Raw genomic sequence first — 25,668 nt, forward strand, 5'->3', positions numbered from 1 at the left:
TATATATATATGTCTATATTACATATATATAAGTATTCAATATATATATATATGTAATATAGACATATATGTTATTTCGATATATATATATATATATATATATATATATATATATATATATATATATATATATATATATATATATTTATTTAAATAAAAAAAAAAAATTGCACATTGTCAAAATAAAACTTTTATTGATCGGTCGAATTCCCTGATTAAGTCCAGACTTCAGCATGATTGAACTGTAAGAATTCATCACAATTGTAATGACCAAATGCAATTCTTGCCAAATCTACCGGCAGAAGATAAAAATACTTGCTATTATAACTTTTGGTATACTAAATTCACTAAGAGGCACACAAAACAGTACACTTATTTATAGCAATAGTCATCATTGGATATATTGGCATGAGCTAAACTTCCTGTGAGACGTACTAAAGAGTAAAGACCAAATTTTGTCACCAAAAAAAAAATCACATTCACTGAAAGATACTAATTTTGTTGGCAATTATTTTTGTAGTTTTCTATATATCTAGATCATGAAGAAGAAAGTAACAAAAATCTACCTTATCATCAAATTTTTAAGATTTGGTGAACAATATATTTAATAGGGGTTTAATGAAAAGTTTAGTTAGGGTTTAAACATCACACAGTAAACTTCATTCCAACACTAAAAGTGTTAAATAATAAAAATTGATTTATTTTAAAAGTGTTAAATAATCAGAATTGATTTATTTTTTCTAAACTTAAATTTCTCCCATAATTTATGATATTTAAAGATAACCAAAGTTTAGCCATTGCAGGTGTAGCTATTCCACCCAAAACCATTGCACTCCTCTGTACTGAATCGTAATATGGTATGTACAGGACCGGTGCAATCATAAGAATTGTAAAGATAGATAGCTTCTCCTTCATATTTAAATTCAAATCCTCCATGGTAGGAAATCCTTAAACAACGAGTTGAATACGAACAGCCAATGTAATATTGGCTGTAGCCGTTACACCCAAGCCCTTGCCACATAGTAAAGTCACTAGGCATACCAGGTTTCAAAATCAACAGCAATATTACTCCCACTAATTTCAAAACATTCATTTTCTCCCTAACAATGTATTTGACAAATCAAATGCTTACATGTGCTACAAAATTAATTGTTCGTTGTATTTGTTGAGGGAAAAAAGGTTCCATTATCTCGACCTTTTTTTTAAATTGTCGAGAAAAAGATTCGATGATTTGTTGTTCTGCGTTTTGAAGGCCCGCAACAATTTTTTTTCACGCCCTCATTTCAAACAATATAATTTTAACTCTGAAATGTGATTTTTTTCAATGATTTTTTTCGTTAATATTGACTTGAATTGTTTCTTAATACATTCCAGTCCGTAGATATTTTCACGCCCACCTGGGTTGAAGCAAAGGGCGTAGGTATGTTTTTAAATAATAATAAATTTCATCAAAACCTATACGACGTCGCAATCCATCTTGTATCTAGTAAAGTCGTAAAAACAGTATTTTCTCAGGCAACGTACGTCTTAACAGTAAACTAAAATGTATATCTCATTAGGGGACAGTTTTTCAAAACTACCATCTAATATATACGTTTTAGTTATTTAGCCATTATGATATTGCTATCAGGATTTAACTGTGTGATTTTTGAGTCAAACTCATTGACCCATGTTTCATGAGTAGTGATTCAAAATGAATCCATCTCTCATGACAATAAATGGAACACTTAACACTCATTGCTTCACCCCTGTGAGCATCACCTAGATCCAATGAGTGCTAAGTGTTCCATTTATTGTCATGAAAGATGGATTCATGTTGAATCACTACTTATGAAACATGGGTCAATGAGTTTGACTCAAAAATCACACAGTTAAACCCTGATAGCAATATCACAATTTGACTTGCTGTGGAAATTATCTCCTACTTATTTAGCCATTATCATTTTCTTAGAAAAATGCCTAATAAATAGTTTTATTAATAAGACATAATTAATGCTCTTATCATTATGAAATCCAAATTTCACTTCTTGCCAAGGCCCCACAAAATCTCTTCTGATTGTATCTATCAAATGAGAAATTAAATCCAATTGTATTATACTAACAGGATTGATTTTTGCAATCATAGTTGTGGCAAGCTTCACCCAACATGGCCTGTAGTCACCCGCTAACATCTCTCTACATTATTACTAGCTTATATATATAAAAAGGTCGAGTTATCCTTCTCAAGGTGCCTATTACAGTCAGTTACATTGTGAACTCTCGTATTATATATATATATATATATATAAGCTAGTAGCAAATGTGGTGCACAATTACTAATGTTATTTGTTTAAATATATTATATTATATTTATTTTATTATTATTTTTTATTTTTAAAATTATTATTTTCATTTATTAAGTTTATTTAATTATTAGAATAAATAATTTTAATTATTAATAAATATTAAAATAAATTTTGGCATAATGCATTTGAATAATTTATTTTGAACGACTTAATAAAAATGTCAATTTTTTTAATTTTGGGTGCGCGATGGTGAGCTGCGATTGATGTTGTATGTATTCCTGCTGAGAGCTTGGGTTGTTGTGTGTTGGGGCCTATGTTTTGGCATGCCCTAGCATCATTCTCCTGCTCCTCCTTGTGGTTTTGGCCTACGTCCATTGCATGCACGGGGTCTCTTTGGTGCTACGTGGCGTGTTTACGAAGGCAGGTCCATTTTTATGGTGGGGGGTGTAAGCTTTTATGCATTTTGGTTTGTCTACAACATTATTGGTCGGGACTTTGGTCTGGGATCACAGACCATGGGTTTCCTATTCCAATTTTTATTGGTGGGATTGTTGAGCCTGCCGCATGGTGAATCAAGGTTTAGGGTTATCTCAGATTGCCTTTGAGGATATGGAGATGGCTAACTCATCAACTTCAGCACATGCTAATGATGGAAATCAAATGAGTAAACCTATAATGGGAGATGGGGTCTCATCCTCAAATGGGATGCCTTGAATTAAAAAAGTAAATGGATGTTTGGAAAGATCTGAAGACCGACCTGTTCTGGTTATTCAACTTGAGCAGATTTAAGAGGATGTTGAATACTAGCAGAATCATGTCCTTATCTACAAATTTTTGGGCCTTCGTGTCTCCTTACTTGTGTTGGATTCATAGGCTTGTCGGGTTTAGAACCCCAAAGGCGATATGGAGATCATTTTGGCAGTGAATAATTACTTTTTGGTTATCTTCTCTTGCATGGTGAATAGGAATAGGGCATTTGAAGGAGGCCCTTCTTTAAATAGGTGGGGTTTTTCATCAAGCCTTGGCACATGGGCTTCAATTCAGTCGAAGAGATTCTATCACAGGTCCCAGTTTAGGTTCATTTGCCAAGGCTTCCATTGGAGTTTTGGAGGGATGATATTCTTCATTCAATCTCATTACTTCTTGGAAAGCCTATGGGAGCGGCTACACAAACTCAGGATTGTAAGATAATTTCTTATGCTCATATTTGTGTTGAGGTAGATTTAACTAATCCATTACCAGATTCTATGGAAATACGCTTGGGATCCTCTTCCTAGGTCCAATAGTTGGACTATGAGACTCTCCCTTTTAGATGTTGAATTTGCCATGAATATGGTCACTTGCTCCACAAATGTCCTAGATTTAAGCCTGCTACTTTGGATGCCTCTAGACCTCTTAAGGGGTCAAGGGGAAGGCTCCTACATCTACTAGACCTACGGGTAATGAGGGCTTTACTCAGGTTAAAACTTGAAACAAAGGAAATGGTAAGAAGAGACCTTGGCAAGAGAGACACAATGATGGTACTTTAAACAGATTTGATGTTCTTGAAGACATAGTACAGGAGGAAGGTATTCCGGTTGAGCTTTCTTCTAGGGATAAGGGGTTGCATGAAGTTTAGGAGGAAGAGGCAAAGGGGAAGGATCAGTTACTATTGCCAGAGGATCCTCAGAGTGTACAGATTGATATGGATCTACCTCCTTAGGTTCAAGATACCAGGGAGCCCCAAGGATCATAGGTTCTGATGAGTTTAATTGAGGTGGTTCCAAATCCCCCTGTTCCTAAAGGGGCCTCAAATTTTGCCAAGGGTGGCAAAGCCCATCCTACTTTAGGGTTACAATAGAAATCCTTTAAAAAGGGGTCTCTAGAGAAACCGTGAAGGAGTGGTAGAAAGACTGCTCAAGAGAGGGTCAAGATTAGGGGGGATACTTTGGTTGAGTTTGGGTCTATGAAATCCATTGATTCCCATTTCACCCACCCCCATAAATGATTATTTTATCATGGAATGTACGGGGGTTGAACAACATCCCTAGACAAAAGGCTATTCATAGATTAATTAACTCTCAGTTACCTGATGTGGTTTTTATTCAGGAAACTAAGCTTACTGTGGATGGTTTGGCTAGTTGTGCTTTGCATATCTGGTCCTAGGGAAATTGGCAAGGGGTGGGAGCTCGAAATAGTTTAGGTGAGATTTCTTGCTTCTGGAACCCAAGAAAAGTTCTTCCCTTATGGTGGATTTCTACTTGATCCTCTATCTCTTTGGTTGCATCTTGTTTGGTGACTAGGGAAAGCTGCCTTCTATCTAATATTTATGCTCCTACTAATATTTCAAGAAAGTCTAATCTTTGGGCTCATATTAGCTACATTCGAGCCATGGACCCATTTCTCCCATGGATTTTGGCTAGTGATTTTAACTCTGTTACTAGCTTAGATGAAAAACGTGGAGGAGTTGCTAGGTTGGACACCTCTACAAATATTTTTAGGGATATGATTGAATCTAATTGATGTAAAGCCAACTAATGGTGTCTTTACATGGAATAATAGGAGGTGTGGTGTTGAGGCTATCATAGAAAGGCTAGATAGATTTTTGGTTTCTTGTTATTGGATGAACAATAGGTTGATCGTTAATTTAGAAATTCTTGATTGGAGAGGCTCTAATCATTGGCCTATCAAACTCTCAGTTACTACTTATGGAGTCACCAAGAACCCTTCTTTTAAATTTTAGTTAATGTGGTTAAGAGATCAGTCTTTGCAGGATCTTATGATGGATTGGTGGTATGAGGTCATGCCTACCCATGGGACGGAAATGTTTACTTTCTATAAGAGGCTTCAACATGTTAAGTATAGGCTTAAGAAGTGGAATAAAAAATGTTTTGGGTACCTATAGGCTCGAAGGATAATTGCTCAGGCTAAGTTAGACAACATCACTAAGTTGATTCAAGATCAAGGGAAGACCTTTGATCTAAGTGAAGTGGAGTCCTTGGCTCTTAAAGGATTAGAAGAGTGGGAGCTCTGGGAGGAGATCTTTTGGAAGCAAAAATCTTGTATTGACTAGCTTTAGGAGGGGGACAAGAACACTGCATTCTTTCATAACTCAATTAAGGCTCAGAGATAGGGAAATTCTCTATCCTCCTTGATCTCACCTAAAAGGATTCATGTTTCTTCCAATGTTGATATTTCTAGGGAAAAAGTTAACTATTTTTCAAATCTCTTTTGTAAGGAGGATCTTGATGCAAGGGTTGAGGAGAGGGCAATCTTGGATTGCATTCCTCACCTAGTCTCTACGAAGATGAATGAGGCCCTTTTATATCCTATTCTGCTATCTGAAGTGGAGAAAATGGTGTTTAACATTAAAAAGCTCTAGGCCCTAATGGATTTCTGATTGATTTCTTTTAGGAATTTTGGGAAATAATTAAGTTAGATCTCCTTGAGCTAGTACAAGAGCCTCATAGGAATAAGAAAATGCTCAAGTCTATGAATTCTACTTTTCTGGTTCTCATACCTAAGTAGGAGGGGGTTAATCAGTTGGCTCATTTTAGACCTATTGCACTTTGTAATGTTGTCTATAAGATCATCACCAAGCTGATTGCGAAGAGACTTAAGCCACTCCTAAGCACTCAGATCTCCCTAGAGCAGGGGGGTTTTGTTGACGGAAGACAAACTTTGGATGGTGTTGTGGTTGTAATGGAAGCTATTCATTCTATGGATAATTCGAAGGAGAGGCCTATGTTCATGAAGCTTGACATGGCTAAAGCTTATGATCAAGTGAGCTGGGAATTATTACAAAATGTTCTCTTGGCATTTGGCTTTACTGAGGAATGGGTTAATTGGATTTTGAGTTCTATGACCTCTTCATTTTCTGTCATTATAAATGGGGAATCATCAAATTTGTTTAGTGCTTCTCGAGGACTTCAGTAAGGGGATCCTTTATCTCCTTATTTATTCATTATCATGGTAGAGGGTCTTGGAAGATCTATTAAATCTCAAGTGGGGTGGGGCCTTATTCAAGGTTGGAGTTGGAATGACTCTCTTCCTTCCTATTCTCACCTTCAGTTTGTGGATGATACTGGGTTGATGGGCATGGCCAAAGTTAGTGAAGCTATAAATTTCAGGAGAGACTTAGACATTTATCTGAAGGCTTTAGGTCAGTGTATTAACGATGACAAATCTTCCATTTTCTTCTTCAATTCCCCTTAGCCTATTCAAAATAGGATTACTAGGATCCTTAGATTTTAGATTGGTTCTCTTCCCCTATTATACCTTGGAGTCCCCTTGGTTTTGTGATCTTAGTATAGAGTGTATTGACAGGGGATTTTGGATAAATTTTAGAGTAAAGTGAGTCATTGGACTTATAGGTGGCTTTCTTCTATTGGCATAGTGATTCTTCTTAAGACTGCGGTGCAGTCTCTCCCTATTTACAGGTGTTGTGTGCAAGTTCCCCCCTCCACCTTTGTAAGAGATTTTGATGCTCTTTCTCAGTAGTTTCTTTGGTCTGGTACCCTTCTCTCAATGAAGTGGAGTTTAGTTAAGTGGGAGTGTGTCTGCGGGCCAAAGTATGCTAGGGGCCTAGGTCTTACGTCCATGGCACTTGTTGTCATGACTCTAGCTGCTAGGCTATTTGGAGATGATGCAACAATCAACACTCAAATTGGGCCAAGATTCTTACTCACAATTATTTTCCTAGTGCAGATAGCTTAGATGTCTAGTACCTTGCTTTGTTGGGTAAAGGTTCTTGTGTTTGGAATACCCTTAAGAAAGCCGCTTAGCTGATTAAGGAAGGCCTCTTTTGAATTTATAATGGAGGTTTGAATGCTCTATTTTCGCAAGATTTTTGGGATGGCCATCCACCCATGACCTCTAGCTTTCCCCAGCTTTAGCCTTTCCATCATACTTTCACTAATGCTAGCTGGTTTAAGGTGGAGCATTTTAAGACTGTCAAGCATTTGGAACAGGTGGAGGTGACATGTTGGAAGGATTCTTAGGAGTGGCCTATCAGTGGCTTTGATGAGGATCATGCTCTTCTTGCTCAAGTGTTGGAGAACAGGTTTTGTAGCTCTCTTAAGGGGAGGGATGTTCTAGCTTGGGATCCTAGTCCAAAAGGAAAATTCTCTGTGGCTCAAGGCTATGCTATGTTGGATAGGAACTTACATGGTACAACTAAAGTGCATTGGTGGAAGAAGGTTTAGAATAACTTTTCTTGGCCTAAATGTAATATCTTCTTATGGTTGCTGGCCCAGAAGAAATGTCTTACGTGGGAGAATCTTTGCAAAAGAGGCTTCTAAGGACCTTCTATTCATTTCTTATGTTCACATAATGAGGAGTGTATCTCCCACTTATTTTTTATTTGCCCCTTTTCGAAGGAAATTTGGCATAGATGGTGGGAGGCTTGGAGTTATGATTGTATTCATGCAACTTCTCTCATTGACTTTTGGGAAGGTTTCGGCAGACCTCTAGCAAAGACTTCTTTCTTGCAAAGTTTTTGGACAATTGGGCCAATTTTTATCCTCTGGAACCTTTGGTTGGAGAGGAATCATAGGATTTTTTGTGACTCTAAGTCAGATAGTCTATAGTTGTGGAGGAAGATTCTTAGTAAGCTATAGGAGACTATTTTTGCTAAGTGTGACATGTCTAAAAGTATAGATCTTGGGGAACAAACTATTGTGAGGAATTTGAACTTGGCTGACAATAATTGGGGATGCACTCTTGGAAAATGGCCATGCCATGGCAAGAAATGTGTTTGCAGGGATGGGTGATGGACCCCTCCCCTAGCTGGGATCTTGAAGATTAATACTGATGGATCTTCTCAGGGAAATCCTGGTCATGCTAGTATTGAAGCTGTAAGTAGAGGTAATGATGGTGGTGCAGTTTTTATGTTCTCCATTTATAAGGGTCACCATTCTAATAATCTGATGGAGGCCCTTGCTATTAAAATTGCTATGGAGAGAGGATGTTTTTTAGGCTGGAAAAAGATCATATGTGAGACTAACTCACAAATTGTTGTTGATATGTTGAATAACCAGAGCTTGGAGAATGCTAATTAGAGATTAGTCTCTTTGGCTAGACAAATAATGAGCTTATGTAGTTCCTTGGACTCAGTCTCCTTTTGTCATATCCCTCACGAATGGAATAGAGTTGCAGATTATTTGGTGAAGTGGGCTTCATAGAACGTGGATAGTTGGGATATTAATGGAAGGGATGAGTTACCTTGGGAATACCATGAGATTGTTGATCAGCTAATTTTGGAAGATAAGAATATATAGTGTTGTTGTGGGCCTCTGACCTTTGCTTTGTAATCTAGATTTCATTGAATAAATTTTTACCACTTTAAAAAAAAAAAATAAAAATGTCAATTTTTTAAAGGGCTAGTATCAATTTTATATTTTTATACATTTTATTATTAGTTTTGATGATTGTGCATAGATAATATAACATCTAACATATCAATGAGAGCATAAATTTTATACATAATATACATATACATATCAAGGTCAGCATCAATTTTATAAATATTATTATAATATTTAGTGTTGATGATTATGCATAGAAAATGTAAGATCAAATATCATAAGTGTACCTTTAAACATCATTTGAAGAATGGAATTTATTTATTTTGTTGTTCATAAAACTTACCTAGATGAAAAAAAAATGTGTCCATGAGTTGAGTAGTGAAAACAACTTATTCATGTTGTTGTTCATAAAACTTACATAGATGAAATAGGAAATATAAGCTCAAGTAGAAGTATTTAGATGAAGTATAGGAAATATGAGAAGAAACTAAAAAAAGAACATTTCTCCATAATGATGTAGCTGCATCACATATTCCAAAATGATAAGGATGGTATTGTGACTTTTATTAGAGCAATGATGGCGGTAAACTTCTGTCATCATTTCTAGAAATGCATCTATTTTTGTGGATGCGTCACACATAACTTTGGCAACATCTACCATTTTCATTATTTCTAGTTCATCAATAGTATCAATTGACAATGCAACATTCTCCAAAGCTTTGATTATATGTGAGCACGATTCCTGAATTATTTATTTACATTTATCTAAATCAGTCTCAAAGAAATTAGTTGAGATGATGGAAGTTGCAGGACTCATAACAACAATATTTGACTCTCCAGTAGAAGAATCTATAGCTCAAATGATATGCTGCAAAATCTTAAACAAATATCACTATAAAATAATATAAAACCATTATAAGATATAATCAAATATAGAACACACAAATTAAATTTAGCACTTATACTTAAATATAGACCAAATAAGGTCAATAGAAATAAAGTTAAGTTCACTAATTTTAAAAGTATGAAAAAAAATCAAATTAATATTGGAGGATAATTAGAATAAGAAAATTATATTCATTGATTTTTCCTTTGAAATTATAAAATGAATCTTTTAATTTAATAGTTTAAATAAAGAATAGTTATCCGTGATATTGTCATCAAATATTAAGAGACATTGAAGCAAAAGTAAATGTAATTTGTAAACATAAATTGATATTACTAAATGAATCAATACAATTATTAATTAAAACATCAGTACAATTAGTTAAGATATAATTTTTACTTAATACATCACTACAATTAATTAAGATCTATAAAAATAAAATATCATAAAAAAAGATAGGGTTTCTCAAAATAGAATAAATTAAAATGAAGAAAGTTTTTTTTATCATTTATCATTGTATAATAGAGACATTTTTAAAACATGGAATATAGTAGGAAGTGTTACAAACGAAATACTAATGTGTCCAAAAAGACTTTTAAGGACATAACATTTAAGAGGAACATATCACATCAACTATCTTCAAGGCACTTAAGTCTAATTTCTTCATCCTTGCACTTGGAAATTTGTCTACCCTTTTTCATTTTCTAATAACGATCATATGTGAAAGGAGGCATTATCCTCAAACACTAGAGAGATTTTACACATAAAACTACCACAAATGTCAATCGTGCTCTTTTTCTTGGTCCTATATCAATTGTTTCTTTGGGAAGAGTCAATCCTTGAGATTTGTGAATAGTCAATGCCCATGCCAACCTTAATGACAATTGAAGTGTTCTACTTTTTTGTATTGGTGGTATTGCAATTATCTTTGGATTATGATCTTTGAATGGTAGTCTTGAATAACCATCAAACTCAACCATGACATATGTTGGAGACTTAGGCGGAGCACTACCTTGCTTGTAGACAATTTTTCAAATGTATCCAAGAGCCCCATTTACAAGACCTACCTCTATCTATAGATTTGAAGTTAGCACGACCCCTGAGTCCTTACAGATTAACAACTCCAAATCAAGCTCATCATTTGAACAACCATCTATTATATTAATAGTACCTGCTTTGATGCAACACAATGTGCAATAGGATGCTTCAATGAATGTAGCATTTTTTATTATGAGCATGAACATTTTCATATGTTGAGAACAAATGATTAGCATTATCAAATTCAAAATTTGTTGCAACATTTATGTTAATAGGGGTCCTTGACATTAACAACCTCCAATCACCAATTTGTGGGTTTTCATCTATAGTGCCTACCCCGAGTTCACATTTCTATTATTATTGCCAAACTCTTTTAGGCCAGTTTTATGCTTGATTACTAATAGCTTTGTTTTGAGATTATCAAATATTGTTTCAGATTTACTTGATTTATGATGAGATTACTTGGTACTTTATACTTCATGTGTGCATGATGATTATTACAGTGTCTTTAGTTATTATTGATGATTAGTTAGATGGATTATTATGTGTCTTCTTATGGATACTTACCCAATACTATATGTGTATGGTGTGCATGTGTGTTTTCTCTATGTATGGCATTTCTAATGTGGTTAAGGGAGTCGTAGTCACCTACTAGTCAGTATCTACACAATGCACTACTTCCTGCCATTGCTTATTTAGCTTAGAATATTGTGTCTGTACATGCATGGATTTTATGCAAGTTGCAAGTACTGAGTATTAACTTCCCTAAATTGCCAGGATGAGCATAGCATATTGCATTATCTCAATGGTAAGAGAGGGGAGATAAATTCTTAAGTCCAAATCCTAAACCCTTAAGCTATTTGTCCTAATTGATAATTAGGACAAGTATCTAAGTCATGTACCCTCTGAATGCATTGGATGACATTAATTTGTGATTTTAACCCTTTAGTTTGATTTTGCATGTGTTTTACGATGATGGGTTTTTGTATTTTACTTTATGAGTCTTTGGTGAATTTTCTATTAATTAAGTCTAATTAAAAGATTAAATTAATGATTTAATTTAATGAGAAATTAATATGATATTTTCATATTATTTAATTAATTAAAAAATTAATTAAAGATAAAAGTTATAAGTTTAAATTTAGAACATGATAATATTTATTTAATTTAATAATAATATATTTAGAGTTCATTTTTAAATAAATGCTAAATAATAATATTATTTAAGTTAATAAATATTTATCAAATTTAATGTTTGAAAATAAATTGAGAAGTGAAAATATATTAATTTATTAAAAATTTTAAGTTTGCATTAATTATGCATGAGATTAAAATATAACAAATTGATTAAAAAGTGAGAAAGAAATTAATTTATTAAAAGTTTCATGGTTGCATGATGCGTGCATGAGATTGAATTTAATAAATTAATTAAAATAGAATTCAAGTGAAAATTAAATAAAGTAATTTAATAATTCAATTTAACGTGCATGGAAAAGATTAAGCAAAGATAAAGAAAAGTTAATATAGAGTTTGAGTCTTGTGAGCAAGGAGTCCTCTCGAGTGAACACACAATTAGTGCCCCGATTTGAGGAGAGAACTCCTTGTCACCAATTGAGGGTTCATTTTCAAGGGGAGGAGTTTGGACGCAAGTTTTTGGAAACAAATTTTGGAAGAGAATTTTTAGGAAATTTTTAGAGAGAGATTTTTGGATAGAAGTGAATTCTCTCACAATCTTCAAGTGGTGGCATATTAGCATCAGGTTCAAGTAGGGTCTTGTATTTTGATCATTGATTAATTATGCAGTTTTTCTTTCCTTTCTTCTTTGTGCCTATGGATTGTAAATCCAAATTCTTTGTGATGAACACTTAAACAATTCAATTTTGTAAATTATTAAATGCTTGCCACTATCTTCTGCATATGTGGAGACTAGAAAAGTAATTAGAAACCCTCATTTTCTAGATTAAAGAAATTAAGATATAATTTGGGGAGGGTTTGAATTTAAAAATCAATATTCTAGATTAAAAATTTGGATGGTTAATAATATTTTCTCTATCAGAGTAATGTGGAAATACAAATTTTTAAAAAAAAAACATTAAAAAGAGAGTTATTTAATAAATTTTATATAATTATAAATTTTATAAAATAAATAAATCTATTTATAAAAAAAATGTTTCACAAAATATTATTATAATAATTTTTTTATAAAAAATTAATTGGGGAGGGGTAGTTTAACCACCCCCTACCCCTTATTTAAGGCAGGGAATTATTGTATGCAGTCGTACTTGCTAACACAATACAATTGCGACAGTAGCCGTGCACTACCAATAGGCCTGGGATTATCACATGGTAGCTTTATAATTAAGTTTTTTATTAAAAAGTTGTTATTTAATATTGTTAAATTTAATTTCTATTTCAATTTAAATTATTAATTCTTAATAAAATTATTAATATGTTATAATTTATTTATTAAATTAATTAAGGATTATAATATTAGTAATTTTAATTATTAACTATTAATTATAATATCAATAATTATTAATTTTAGTAAAATATTAATGATTGGTAATATAGCTAAGTCTTGTATAATTATTATTTAATTTAATTAAAATTAGTTTAATTGAATTTAATTAATGATTAATATTTTTTCAAGAAGATATAGAGTTATTTCATTGATTTTTTTAATAAACTGGTATTATTTAAGCATCAATGATTATTATTTTAATAATTTAAATAAATGATTACCCTTGATTAATTTGGAAAATTTACTTAAAACAAATAGGGGTAATTGTGTAATTACTTACAATTTAAAATGGGTTAATGGTAAGGGATAACTGTGAGACTTATTGCTTGGAAACATATATGAAAAAACTAGAGAACATAAACCTTACTTTAACTCAACCACGTGTTTTCAAATCAAACCAAAACTTTGATACCTACACTCTATTCTATGTGTGTTGTTGTTTTGGGTTTGGGGTTGATCTAGCGTTGACTAGTTTAGGTTGTTACCAGAGGCTTAGGGGTTATGTGTTGTGATGACATGCTGATGTTGATCTCAATATTTATTACTTTTACTTAACCATGGTATGTGATGGTATGCTCTATGTTGAGTGTGTTTGTATGGTTGATTATTGTTTTCAGTGTCTTTATGGAATAGCAAGATTTATGATATGAGATATCTAACTCAACCATTTTTGAGTCATCGATCAGTTATATTTGATTTGCTTTCCTGTCACATTGAGAGGACTGAGGTGTTTTGAATGATTTGTTCTTGTTGATGTCATGTTGTGACATGTTTTAACTTGACCATTTTGGAGTGTTCAATCAATATTGTTTTGGGATACTTTTTGGTTGCTCGTTAAGAACTGATGGATATTATGAATTGTCATTTGATGCTTTCTAGTTGCTCATGGAGAACTAATGTGAATATTGTGGATTATCTTTTGATGCTTTTCAGTTGCTTATATAGGGCTGAGGTGATTTTTATATGACTGTTGATTTGTGCTTTTATGAGCCTAGGGCAGGTTATCTACTTATAGTTTTAGGAAGTGGCTTGCAATGGGGGCTGGGGACCCTAAGTGGTCTTGGGGGTAACCCATTGTAAGTTGTTTTAATAAGTGAAAACTTTACACTAAATGAGAGTAAAATGAACCTAATAAGAGTCTTTGTATGTTCTTGCCCATGCCCCAAGTGCTAGTATAGACTATGATAGGAGTAGATAGAATGCTTGGTTGAGACCTTACATTCTGTAGTATGCCTTGTTAGTACGAGAGGATACTAGTGGCCACAATGGGATTACTAGGGACTCAAGAGTCCTAAGGGACTACTCGGGTAACTCCAAGCATGATTCATGCGATGACACTTGCTCACTTACATAGTAGGTTTCTTACATGTCTTCTGTGCCTCTGGGAATTAGATGTCAACTTGTCTTAGAACCTTTGAGGTAGAATACTTTTAGGATTTCCTAGACTTAGAGAGTACTTTTGATGTGTGATTTGATATCTTTTTTGGGACTTGAGACTATCTCCACAGCATGGTAGGAGTGGGCCATTTAGGTTCCACACAGTTGGGTGGTAGTGCTTTTTCACTCTTACCATTAAGATCCATCTGTAGTCACCATGGCTAGAGCTTCTTGGGATGCTTGTTTATCATGTTTAGATGATGTTATTTACTAACATTTTTACTTATATTGATGATTAGCATGTTATATTTCCTTATACTTATGTTGTAGCATGTTTTATTAGTGACATCCCTATTATGATAGTACTGACAATCTATTCTATGGCTTGGGATGTTATGTGCGGGGGATGGCTAGGGTCCATGATGGTCTAATGATCCTATTGATGGTTGGGAGGAACTATGCACTTAGTTGGATGTGTTTTATGTTGGATAGTTGTATTTCATGTTGGATGTTTATATCTTTTATGATGAATGGATGTATCATGTATGGTGAATGGTTTCATTTATTTTACTATACTTTGTATCATGGATTTGAGGAGGATGATGTATCTTTATTTCTATTTTTACATCTGTATATTCTTTTAGCCTTTCATACCCTGTGACATGTACAGTGGATGATTGAGCATTCTGAATTAATTTGCCATGAGGCATTTGAAACAAATGTATATTATGGACTTTAGACTTTATAATTATTCTTTCATGTGGATGTGGTAGTTTTTTGACTTAGTATTAGATTAAATTAAAATGTAATTCAACGTCATGGGATCCTTAAGAAATGTAACATGTTATGTATGTTTTAGTTGATTGTATGTTATTGCTTCTACTACTATGTGTTTGATGTGTATGTTATTCTTTCTTTAGGAAAAAAATGTTGGCAAACTTAGTAAAACTTTAGGTCATTTATTTTGGGTCCCTTGGCAGGGTGTTACAACATCTCTTAGATTCATCAAAAGTTTTCAAAATCTTTGTTGCTCAATATCTTCCCCATCTTGTTTGAATATCTTATCTAATGTGACAACAGTCTTGAATTCTTCCCATAACAACTTTTCCCACTTATTACTATCATATGCTGCTCTATCATTGACAGGAGGCAACTGGCCCAAATTTTCCACCAATATTATAGATGCACTTGAAATACAATTGAGGAAAATAATTATTTTAAAAACTATGTATTAATTCATGTATTTGATTGAAATACAATATATTTCACACATGAGTTAGCTATTCATGATGCAAAAATAGAATCTTTACCTCCAAAGCTTATATGTGTAGATTGTGGGAATGCTTGTCACAGTCATAAATCTATATTTTCCAACATGTTTTGACCAATGAAGCTCATTTCATCGATCGAAATGTATTTTATATGTGACATTTCTTCTAGAAAACTTGTGAGTCTTGCTCCTTCTAGCTGAGAAAAATCTCCTAATGGTATCTTCAATTTTGAATGAATTGTAGAAGCTCCTATATTGAATGTTGAAACTCCTATTGGTGCAAGTAATAGAAGTGGATAATGGGAGGGTATTGCCACATTTTGAAGAGATTGACTAATGGCACCAATTAGATATAATTTTCCTATTCCTATTGTTCCTTGAATTATCATAAACAATGGTTCTGCATTTTGATTTATGTGGTAGTGTGTCATGATTATGTTGACTACCTTTTTTTGTTTCTCACCAAGGGTCATGTAGTTTACATTAAGGAATTTCATCATAGATAAGACACCCATGATTCTTCATGTTACTTATGAAATTGATTTCTCTGGTAGTGTACTCTTCTCCTTGATTATCAATAGAACAATTTGTTTCTCTATCATTGCCTCTTCTCCCCAACATGTAAATTTCTAAGCAATGTATATTTTGACCCTAGTGCAACCTAGATATAATCTCCCATTCATGTTCTATAGTATTTATGTGAACATCTTCATTGTCTTCAGTTTTAGAATCATTTGGCTTTTTAACATTTTCTACAGACATTGTACGTTGAACATGCCAATGGTTGTAATTGAATGTCTCCCAATTTTGTATAATAAAGGCATCATCATGACCAATATCTCATTCAATATCATGAAATGGCTTATAGAGAAGTAAGTCTAATAAAAAAAAACTCAATCCATTTACCTAACTCACGTGAAGGGATAGATACAAACCTAGGAAATACTCTAACAATTGCAGCCTTTTCCCTAGGGTCCCATTTCTTGTCTCTTTTTCTTTTAGGATTATATATCCATAATCTAGATGCATCAATTAATGTGACACCTTCCATACATAATGACCTTTTTTATAACCATCAATGAGATATTTTGTTTTTTCTTCATTGTTCTCTTCATCATTTTCATTTTCATTATTTAGAGTTATAGATTTGAACATCTCAAGTGAGACATTTAGATTGACAAATCTTCTACTACACTCCACCAATGGAAGCTCTAATAACCTATGGAAAGTTTCTTGAGCACCAATATCTCTTTCTACAATTATCTTAGTTAGAATCCTCCTATATGCTCACACTACTAAATCATCTAGATTTTCCATGTTGGATAGATGCATCAACATTTGGTGGTATGTTTCTGAGCTTTTCTCTACTTTTTTTGCATACTTGGTGATATATTTTATGATAGCATCTTTGGAAAGAATAGGTTGCCAATCTATATTTTCTCTCCATAATTGTAGTATATGGAAATTATGTGAATTGACTCTATCATCATTTCTCATTGGTTCAAATTTCTTTTCCCCTATTTCCATGTCTTCATATAATTTTGATCCCCCTAGGTTTAATGGCCAGGGAGCATTATACCTACACTCCAAGTAAGAAAGATTATATTTAGCCCTATCATTTTGTAGTAATTATATATATTTAATAAATATTCATTGGGATGAAATAATTACTTGCAAACCATCTTTCCCTTTTTTTTTTTGTAGGCATGCACCCTCCTTATAGATTGTGTGTCACTCCACATAGTTTAATATTTCTTCATAGTCATGGTCCAAATCCACCTCTACAAGTTGTCTTGTATTTTTGAGACATGGATGTTGTTGAAAATTGACGAATGCCTACAATTCAAGGTAAGAAAAAATAAGTACACTAATTAATATCACATTACATGAATATACATAAATATTTGTTAACATGCCTATATATTTTATTGATGAGGATCATTTCTAGGGTTACATGCATGAACAATAGAATGAAAATATCTTTTAGTACTTCTTCTTTCCTAATCATTTGACCAATCAATTTTATCCATATTAGGTGCTCCTTTGATCCATATGAATCCATGTATATGTGAGGATCCCTTATATTTCCATTCATATCTACACCAAAAGTCCTTGACATTCATTGCCTTTTCTAAACATTAAGTGTCTTAAGTGCATATAGTGTGCGACTATGTGAGGATAGTCAATAATATTTTGTCTTCTTCAATTTTGAGCTTCCCATGGATCATTTGGCATTGTTCCTAACATAAGTGCATGCAAATTAGGCAAATACATATCTATTGCACTTAATGTGAAAAATATTGAAGGAGTACCAATTTGATTAAGCAAATCTGTCAATTCTACACAAGATTTAGTCCAATAAGACTGTAAGAATTTGTCTTAGGCCAAAATTCACCCAAGACCAAGGAACTCAAACACAGGCACAATAGTAGACCAATAGAGAGAGTATGATCAGAATGATGATAGGTTGATTCAATATGCTATATCAGCCATTACAAGAGTACACTAGGAGTGCATATAGATAAAGGAATCTCGAGAGCTTCTAGAATGCATAGAAGTTAGCAACATGATAAGTCATACAACCAAGTACATGTCCACCAAATATGGGTTATCCTCTATTAAGCATAAAATTAAGTGTGATGATGTAATGATAAGCCTACAATGGTGTAGCATGCAAGTCAGTGGTGTAGACAACATGTGCTAAATGAGGAGTGTGAATAATTGTGTTTTGAACGTGAAAACTCAGTGAATGATGCAAACTCTAGTGTTGTAGACACCATGTGCACAATTAGAGTTGCATACTTCTATGAGAGTACACAAAATCTTAAGTTTCTCATCTAAATAAGTAATAAAATAATGTAAAATAATTAAATAATGCATTAACCTAAGTAAACTTAAGTAAGTGTAATAAGTAAATACTTATTTACACCAACACCCCCCCTTCAGTGCAACTTAGGGGAATTCCCTTAAGCTTACAAAATATAGAATGAAGTGCATGATGGGTTCTGGTTACTAGGCCATGTTAGGTACCCATGTACATAATGATATGAAATATCTCATAAAGTGGAGAAAGAGAGAAAACTTCATGGGAAAAACCTTCCCCCCAAAAAGAGAGATAAATAGGGATGCATGGATGGATGGAGTAATCAAGACCCCCCCATTACAACATACATCTAGTATATACATAAGAGAATGATGAGAAGAGGAAGAGAGACAAGATAGGCTCCCCCACCCACAAAGAAAAATGTTGAATAATGACTGCTCTGATGAAGAAGCTTATCCAAGACTACAAAATGGTGTTCCTCCCCCTAGGAAGAAATAATACCAAGGGTAGAAATGAGATGCTTCTGCTATGCATGGAAATAATTTCATGGATAAATGATATCTCTAAAACCTACTCATCTAGTTGAAGAACCTATCTCAAAGAGCTATCTATCTCTACAACTAATGAAGAACCTTGTTGTAATTGTTGATCATAAGTATCCATAATCACTTAAACCTATGACAATTGATCATTTAGAGAATGAACAAGATAGTCTGATGGAGCCCTCATAACAATTGAACAAGGCACTTCTACATCAAGAAAAAGAGGTAGATTATCAATACTGTCCCCCAAATCTATCATTGAACCTGTATCTGGAAGACTAGATGTCCCTACTATGTTGGACCTATTACTGTGGCTATGTATGCATGTAGATTGAATTGATGTAGTGATCTCTCACTACAACTATTGATAGAACTCTACGTGTTTGAATCTGTTGAAGCACTATCATTGGTGTCACTATCAGTTTCCACACAATACGATGTGCGAAGAAAAGTAGAGGACAAGGTTGGTGATTTTTCCTCAAACTATACATCCTTCTCCAAAAAAATTTGATGTGTCTCAATATCTAAGAGTCTATATGCCTTTACATTATCTTCATAACCAATGAAAGTACAAGGTTGAGGTAACTGTGCCTAGCATCCCCTAGAAGATGTCTTTGCCCATGCAGGACAACCAAATACTCTAAAGTGTGTCACAATAGGTTTTCTACCACACCATGCCTCAAAAGGAGTCTTGCCCGCTAAGGCTAGATGAGGAGATTAATTAAGAATGTGAGTGGTACTAGAGATTGCTTTGACTTCAAGTGATGAATCTAGATACTTAGCTTGTATCATGCAACTTGCTAGTTTTGAGAGTCCTAATCCTCAGTGCTACAACATTTGTCTTATGTGGACTGAATGTTGGCAGAGTCTGAAGATCAATGCCCTCTAGTCTACAAAATTCCTTAAGTCTTTTGTTCACATACATGCTTCCATTGTCCATTCGGAGAACTTTGATGGCTTTCCTATATTTTTGTTCTACATGAGTCTTGAAGGCTAGAAACTTGTCCAACACTTCATTCTTGTTATGAAGAAAGTAGACCCAAGTGTATCTTGAAAAGTCATCTACAAAGGTAACTATGTAGCAACCCCAACTAAATGCAAAAGGACCTACTAATACCATGTGAACCATCTATAGAACACTTGGTGCTCTTGAAGACTTCCCTCTATGTAACTTCCCCTCTAGATGCATATCCACTAAATCTTTTGAACATTCATCCTTAGAAAAGTTAATTTGAGGTATACCTTTCACCATTTGGTTTGTGCAAAATTGTTGAAGATAGCGGAAGTCAAGATGACCATACCGCTCATGCCATAATTGCATGTTTGAATTTGATTGAGATAACAAGGCCTTTGAAGGAGACTTGGGCACAAAATGGGAGAAAGAGTACAACCTCTTGTTATGATTCACTTTCCCCATTGCAACCAAGGAATAATCTTTAAGACTGTGCACCTATACTGAGTTTGGAAGGAACTCAACTCTATGTCCATCTCTGAGTTGAGTGATTTGGTAGAATGAAAGGAGATTTGAACTTAGGTTTGGAACATAGAGAACATCTTGAAACTCTCCATTTTCCATCTCCATGTTTCCTTTTCCTTCAACTTCCATTTATGTATCATCTCCCACAAAGATGTGTGGTACCTTTGACTGCTTCATTGAAGAAAAATCCTCCCTTGAAGAACCCATGTGATAAGAGGCACTTGAGTCAAATATCCATTCCTTTGAAGAATTTGCATTTGCCATGAATGTTTTCCCTTCACCCTTTGAATCTGAAGAAGACCCTTTATCCTTATAAGCATTAGGCAATGAAACATTATGTTTCTTCATGATATTGGTCAAATCATCAATCTTCTTGAGATAGCACTCATGCTCTTCATGACCTATTTTCTTGCAATAAGAAAACTTCTTCTTCTCCTTATTATTGTCCCCGTTCTCCTTGGAATTTGAGGAATTGCTTTGTTGATTCGATTGTGGTGTTGTCTTTTTATGCATCCTCATATTTGTTCTTCCATTTTTTCTTACCCTTTCTTTTATTTGAAGACTGTCCAGTTAAATTTTGAGAACCCTCATTGTTGGCCACCAATGCTTTAGACTTAGGTGATTTAAGAATCCCCATTGATTTCAACTTCTTTTCTTTAGTATCCAATAGATCAACATATTCATCAAAAGTGAATTTCTGGTAGGCATACCCTAAGGTTGTCTTTAAGGTGTTAAAAGAAGATACAAATGTGGAATATCCGATAAAAACTTGTTATGGATGAGATAGATCAATTAGTCATCTTTGATAGAACTCCCACAATCAGTAAGCTTTGTCCTTAGTTCATTCACCTTGATGATGAAATCATGTATAGAATCATATGACTTAGGATCTAAGGAGACAACCTCAACTTCTATTTTGAAAAAATCCTCTTTAGAAACTTTCCCATAAAGGTTTTTGAGGGTATCCCAAGCTTCCTTGGATGTAGAAGACTTCTTAATTTGATACATGATCTTATCATCAACCCCCAAACATATATCACCTAGGGCTTTCCTATCCATTGCTACCCAAGCTGAAATATCACTTGCTAATATATTATCACCTACTAGTTTAGGAAGAGTACCATCTAAATATTGCAAGACTCATTAAGTGATACCACATTTTGATGGACCATGTAGCATAGATATGAGGAGTTGATTTAGGAAACTTAAAGTTTTCCATAATGTAGAAAATGAAAGAAAAATGTAGAAAAGAGAGAACACAACACCAAGAACACCCCCCCTTTCACTAAATCAAGTAACCCCCCCAAAATAGATGCTTTGGACACTTTATCAGTAGTGCAATTACAATGGTCCACTTGCCAAATTTGGCCTTTGTGGACTTTTGATTTTTCTTATTACAACCTCTATATGAATTACAAATCTAGAACTTTACAACATGCTACAATTCTAAAGCATTACAAAGAAAAGAAAGTCCCTATTGCTGAAAATGACACTTTTGTCCACACAACCCTACAATTTTACTATCAATCTAGAAAGTACACAAAAAATAATGCACTTTCCAAAAAAGTGGAACCTTTTTTTGACTCCAAATATGCCCGTACGGAGCATTTGAAGTTGCAAAAAGTAGGATTATGTAGGTACAGTGGCCAAAAAATGCAAATTCTAACAAATTTGTGCACCAAAACTAGAAAAACTCTGTGCAACAATAATCTTTTTAGGAAATTCTACCCAATTTAAAAAAAAATCTTACCTAATTTGGAGTCCAAATGTCCAAGTTATGGCATCTTGAAGTTGGATTGCAAAATCAAAAATCAATCTAGAGAGGGATTGCATCAGCAAAAGAGGGGTTAAATTTGACGGTCATACGACCATAGTAGCAATTCAAATTGGCCCTAGAATAATGGTTAGATGACCATCAAATTTAGGCTAGTGAAATGATGACATTAGTGGACTTTGGCCCTTTGATGATGTAAGCATGTTCAAATGATGATGTCACTTGTACAAATCTATATGGCCATACTGTATAGAATGTATAGAAAAGGGAGGCAAAAAACCATTTGCTAATGTGTCAACAGATTCGCTGTATGATTTGCTAACTCAGATCTAGCATGTCAGATGACATGTTTTGACAACGAATTGTTGATGTGTCATAGAGGCTGACTAGGATGCACACTAGGCCTATTGACTATTAAATGGTGATGTGTATTATTGTCCACATGTCGCTACCTAGTCCTTGTTTGGGCCTAATGTCAGATAATGCACAAAAAATGCCAGATTGTAGATTTTAATGCTAATTAATTTGTCGTGAGCTAGGTTTCCTTTTTACAACGATCATCAAAAATATGGTATACGACGCCAATCAAAGCAATTTGTTGGAGGGTTTAGGCTGGGAAATGGAAATAATTAGTGGGCCAAGATTTGGATTAAATGATGGTGGATCTTCAAAGATTATCCCACATGCATGGTAAAGGGGAATCTACACTGTTTAAAAGAATTAGTGCATAATGTTTTAAACAAAGCCTATGAGTGCAGATTACTGTGTCGAGATTTGATGGAATGTTCACCAGAAATTGAGTTATCTTTGCCAAAATGTTGGGGTGGATGCTAGATTTCACTGTGCTGATGCCCGTATTTGTAGTATGGCCTGCAACTTTAATAATAAGCCCACAGAATGAATGTGATAATGTCTTGCAAATAATTACAAAATATTCCACCAAAAATATAGAGCTAAGCCAGGGTGTCACTGCTCGGTTTAGCTAAAAAAAATTATCTTCCTGTGCAACTAATAAAACCAAAAATACCAGTTCAGAAAATAAATTGTAGAGATGAAAAATAATTTAGATATGAAAATGAATTAAAAAGATCCAAAAATGACCATACCCGAACTACAAATCGGGGCCTCTAGGTTCTGATTTGCAAATTTTTTTTGCCTCATGATCAACTTTCACCTAGCATAGGTAAATTTATTATTGATCTTCACCGAATCGACACTCCAGATGTAATGGCAAGGTTAGATCTAGCTCTAGATGCTCCCAATTTCTACGGATTCTCCAGGTTCAAGTTGAGGTGTTGAAGCATGAATGGTCTCGAATGGCTATGTGTAGAGAATATCTCTAAGCTCTGATACCATGTAAGAATTTGGCTTAGGCTAGAATTCACCAAAGACCAAGGAACTCAAACACAAGCACAAAAGTAGACCAATAGAGAGAGTATGATTAGAATGATGATAGATTCATTCAATATGCTATATTAGACATTACAAGAGTACACTTGGAGTGCCTATATATAAAGGCATTTGGAGAGCTTCTAGAATGCATAGAAGTCAGCAACATGATAAGTCATACAACCAAGCACATGTCCACTAGATATGGTTATCCTCCATTAAGCATAAAATTAAGTGTGATGATGTGAGGATAAGCCTACAATGGTGTACCATGTAAATTTGTGGTGTAGACAACATGTGCTAAATGAGGAGTGCGAATAAATGTGTTGTCAACATGAAAACTCAATGAATGATGCAAACTCTAGTGTTGTAGACACCATGTGCATAATTAGAGTTGCGTACTTCTACACAAAATCCTAAGTGTATCATCTAAATAATTAATGAAATAATGCAAAATAATTAAATAATGCATTAACCTAAGTAAACTTAAGTAAGTGTAATAAGTAAATACTTATTTACACCAATAAAGTGTAATAAGTAAATACTTATTTACACCAATAAAGACTATGTTCCCCTTAATGATGTCCCAAACCACATCAATTTATTTCCCAGATTGGAGCAGGGTGTGCTTTCCATATGTTGTTGCAACTCATGGATGGTAATGGGCATGTCTTTAAAGCTTCTTTTCACAAACACTAACAATGAGTTTTGTGCACAATGTCTCATTATCATGTTCAACACAAAATATCTAAATCTAGGATGTTTGCCAAAATGATGATCCCTATAATGCATTAGATGTTTCACAAATTCATGAAGATGAACTTGTCACAACCGTGGCTCTAGCCAATCGTAGCTTTTATCAAGAAATAGTGTTGGAAATGCCATATCAAGTAATCCTAATGTGGCATATTCATTAATGGGAGATACATCTATACTTGGCCAATCTATCAATGATGTTGGATTCACATCAGTGTTATTGACCCATGCATGAATAAGTTCCATTTATTTTTGGGCATTAGGTGGTTTTGAAGTCATTGATGTTGTATGATCTATTATATTTCCTTCATCTAACTCCATGAATGGACCAACAAAAACAATTTCATTTTCATCTAAATCAAATTCCATATTGACTGTCCTTAATTTGGCAAAGATATTTTCATTTACATTTCTAGGTAGATCATTGACATCATTTTCATTAATTTGAATAGCTGAGTAAAATTTATCATGCTCTACTTTGTATTTGAGTGCTTTGTAGACCCAATCCCTATTCACAGTAAAGTTATAGTGTGTTCCATGTTGATCTCTTCATCTAATAATAATAATTGGCAAATTGTCTATTGTGTGTGGCGATATAGTGGAAACATGTTTTATATTTTGTGGGAAAATTATTGTAAGACCTTTATATTTATATTGACCACTTGTTGCATGTGTAACTTGAAGTATGGGGCTAACACGTACAATTAGAATTTCCTCAACTAAGGTCAAGTTCGTAAGCTCCTCAAGTTGTGGTCCTAGATTCATATTATTGAAAGCAGAAAATCTATTTTTTCTATTTTCTTGTTGACATCTATTGCATACTAGACCTTCTGATGTATGGAACACTTTTATTCATAGATAGCATTCTTGACAAATATAACACATATGAGGCATTCTCAAGCTATCCAATTGTTGTTGAAACTGCATTTAGAATATATAGAAATTATCCTAAAGAAATATAGTTGGGTTTTGTACATTTTATCTATTGCCTTGCCCACCTAAATTTATCTTGTTTTAGTTTGTAGGATGAGGCATTTTAGGAACACACTTTGTTGTTCTTGAATTTTCATTCTGGTGACTCATTTAGATAAATGCAAGTAATGCTTTATTGTACGTCTCACTTGATTCAAAATCAACTTCATGTCTCCCTTGTGTTTCAAAATGAGATACTTCATCGAATGTTCATTGACGAGTAATTGTATCCCTATTTTGTAATTCCAATTCTTGTAATGGAAATTATGTCCT

The sequence above is a fragment of the Cupressus sempervirens genome, chromosome 5, assembly GCF_028749045.1.
Source record: "Cupressus sempervirens isolate cs-2001-9-10 chromosome 5, ASM2874904v1, whole genome shotgun sequence".
Classification (NCBI taxonomy): Eukaryota; Viridiplantae; Streptophyta; class Pinopsida; order Cupressales; family Cupressaceae; genus Cupressus; species Cupressus sempervirens.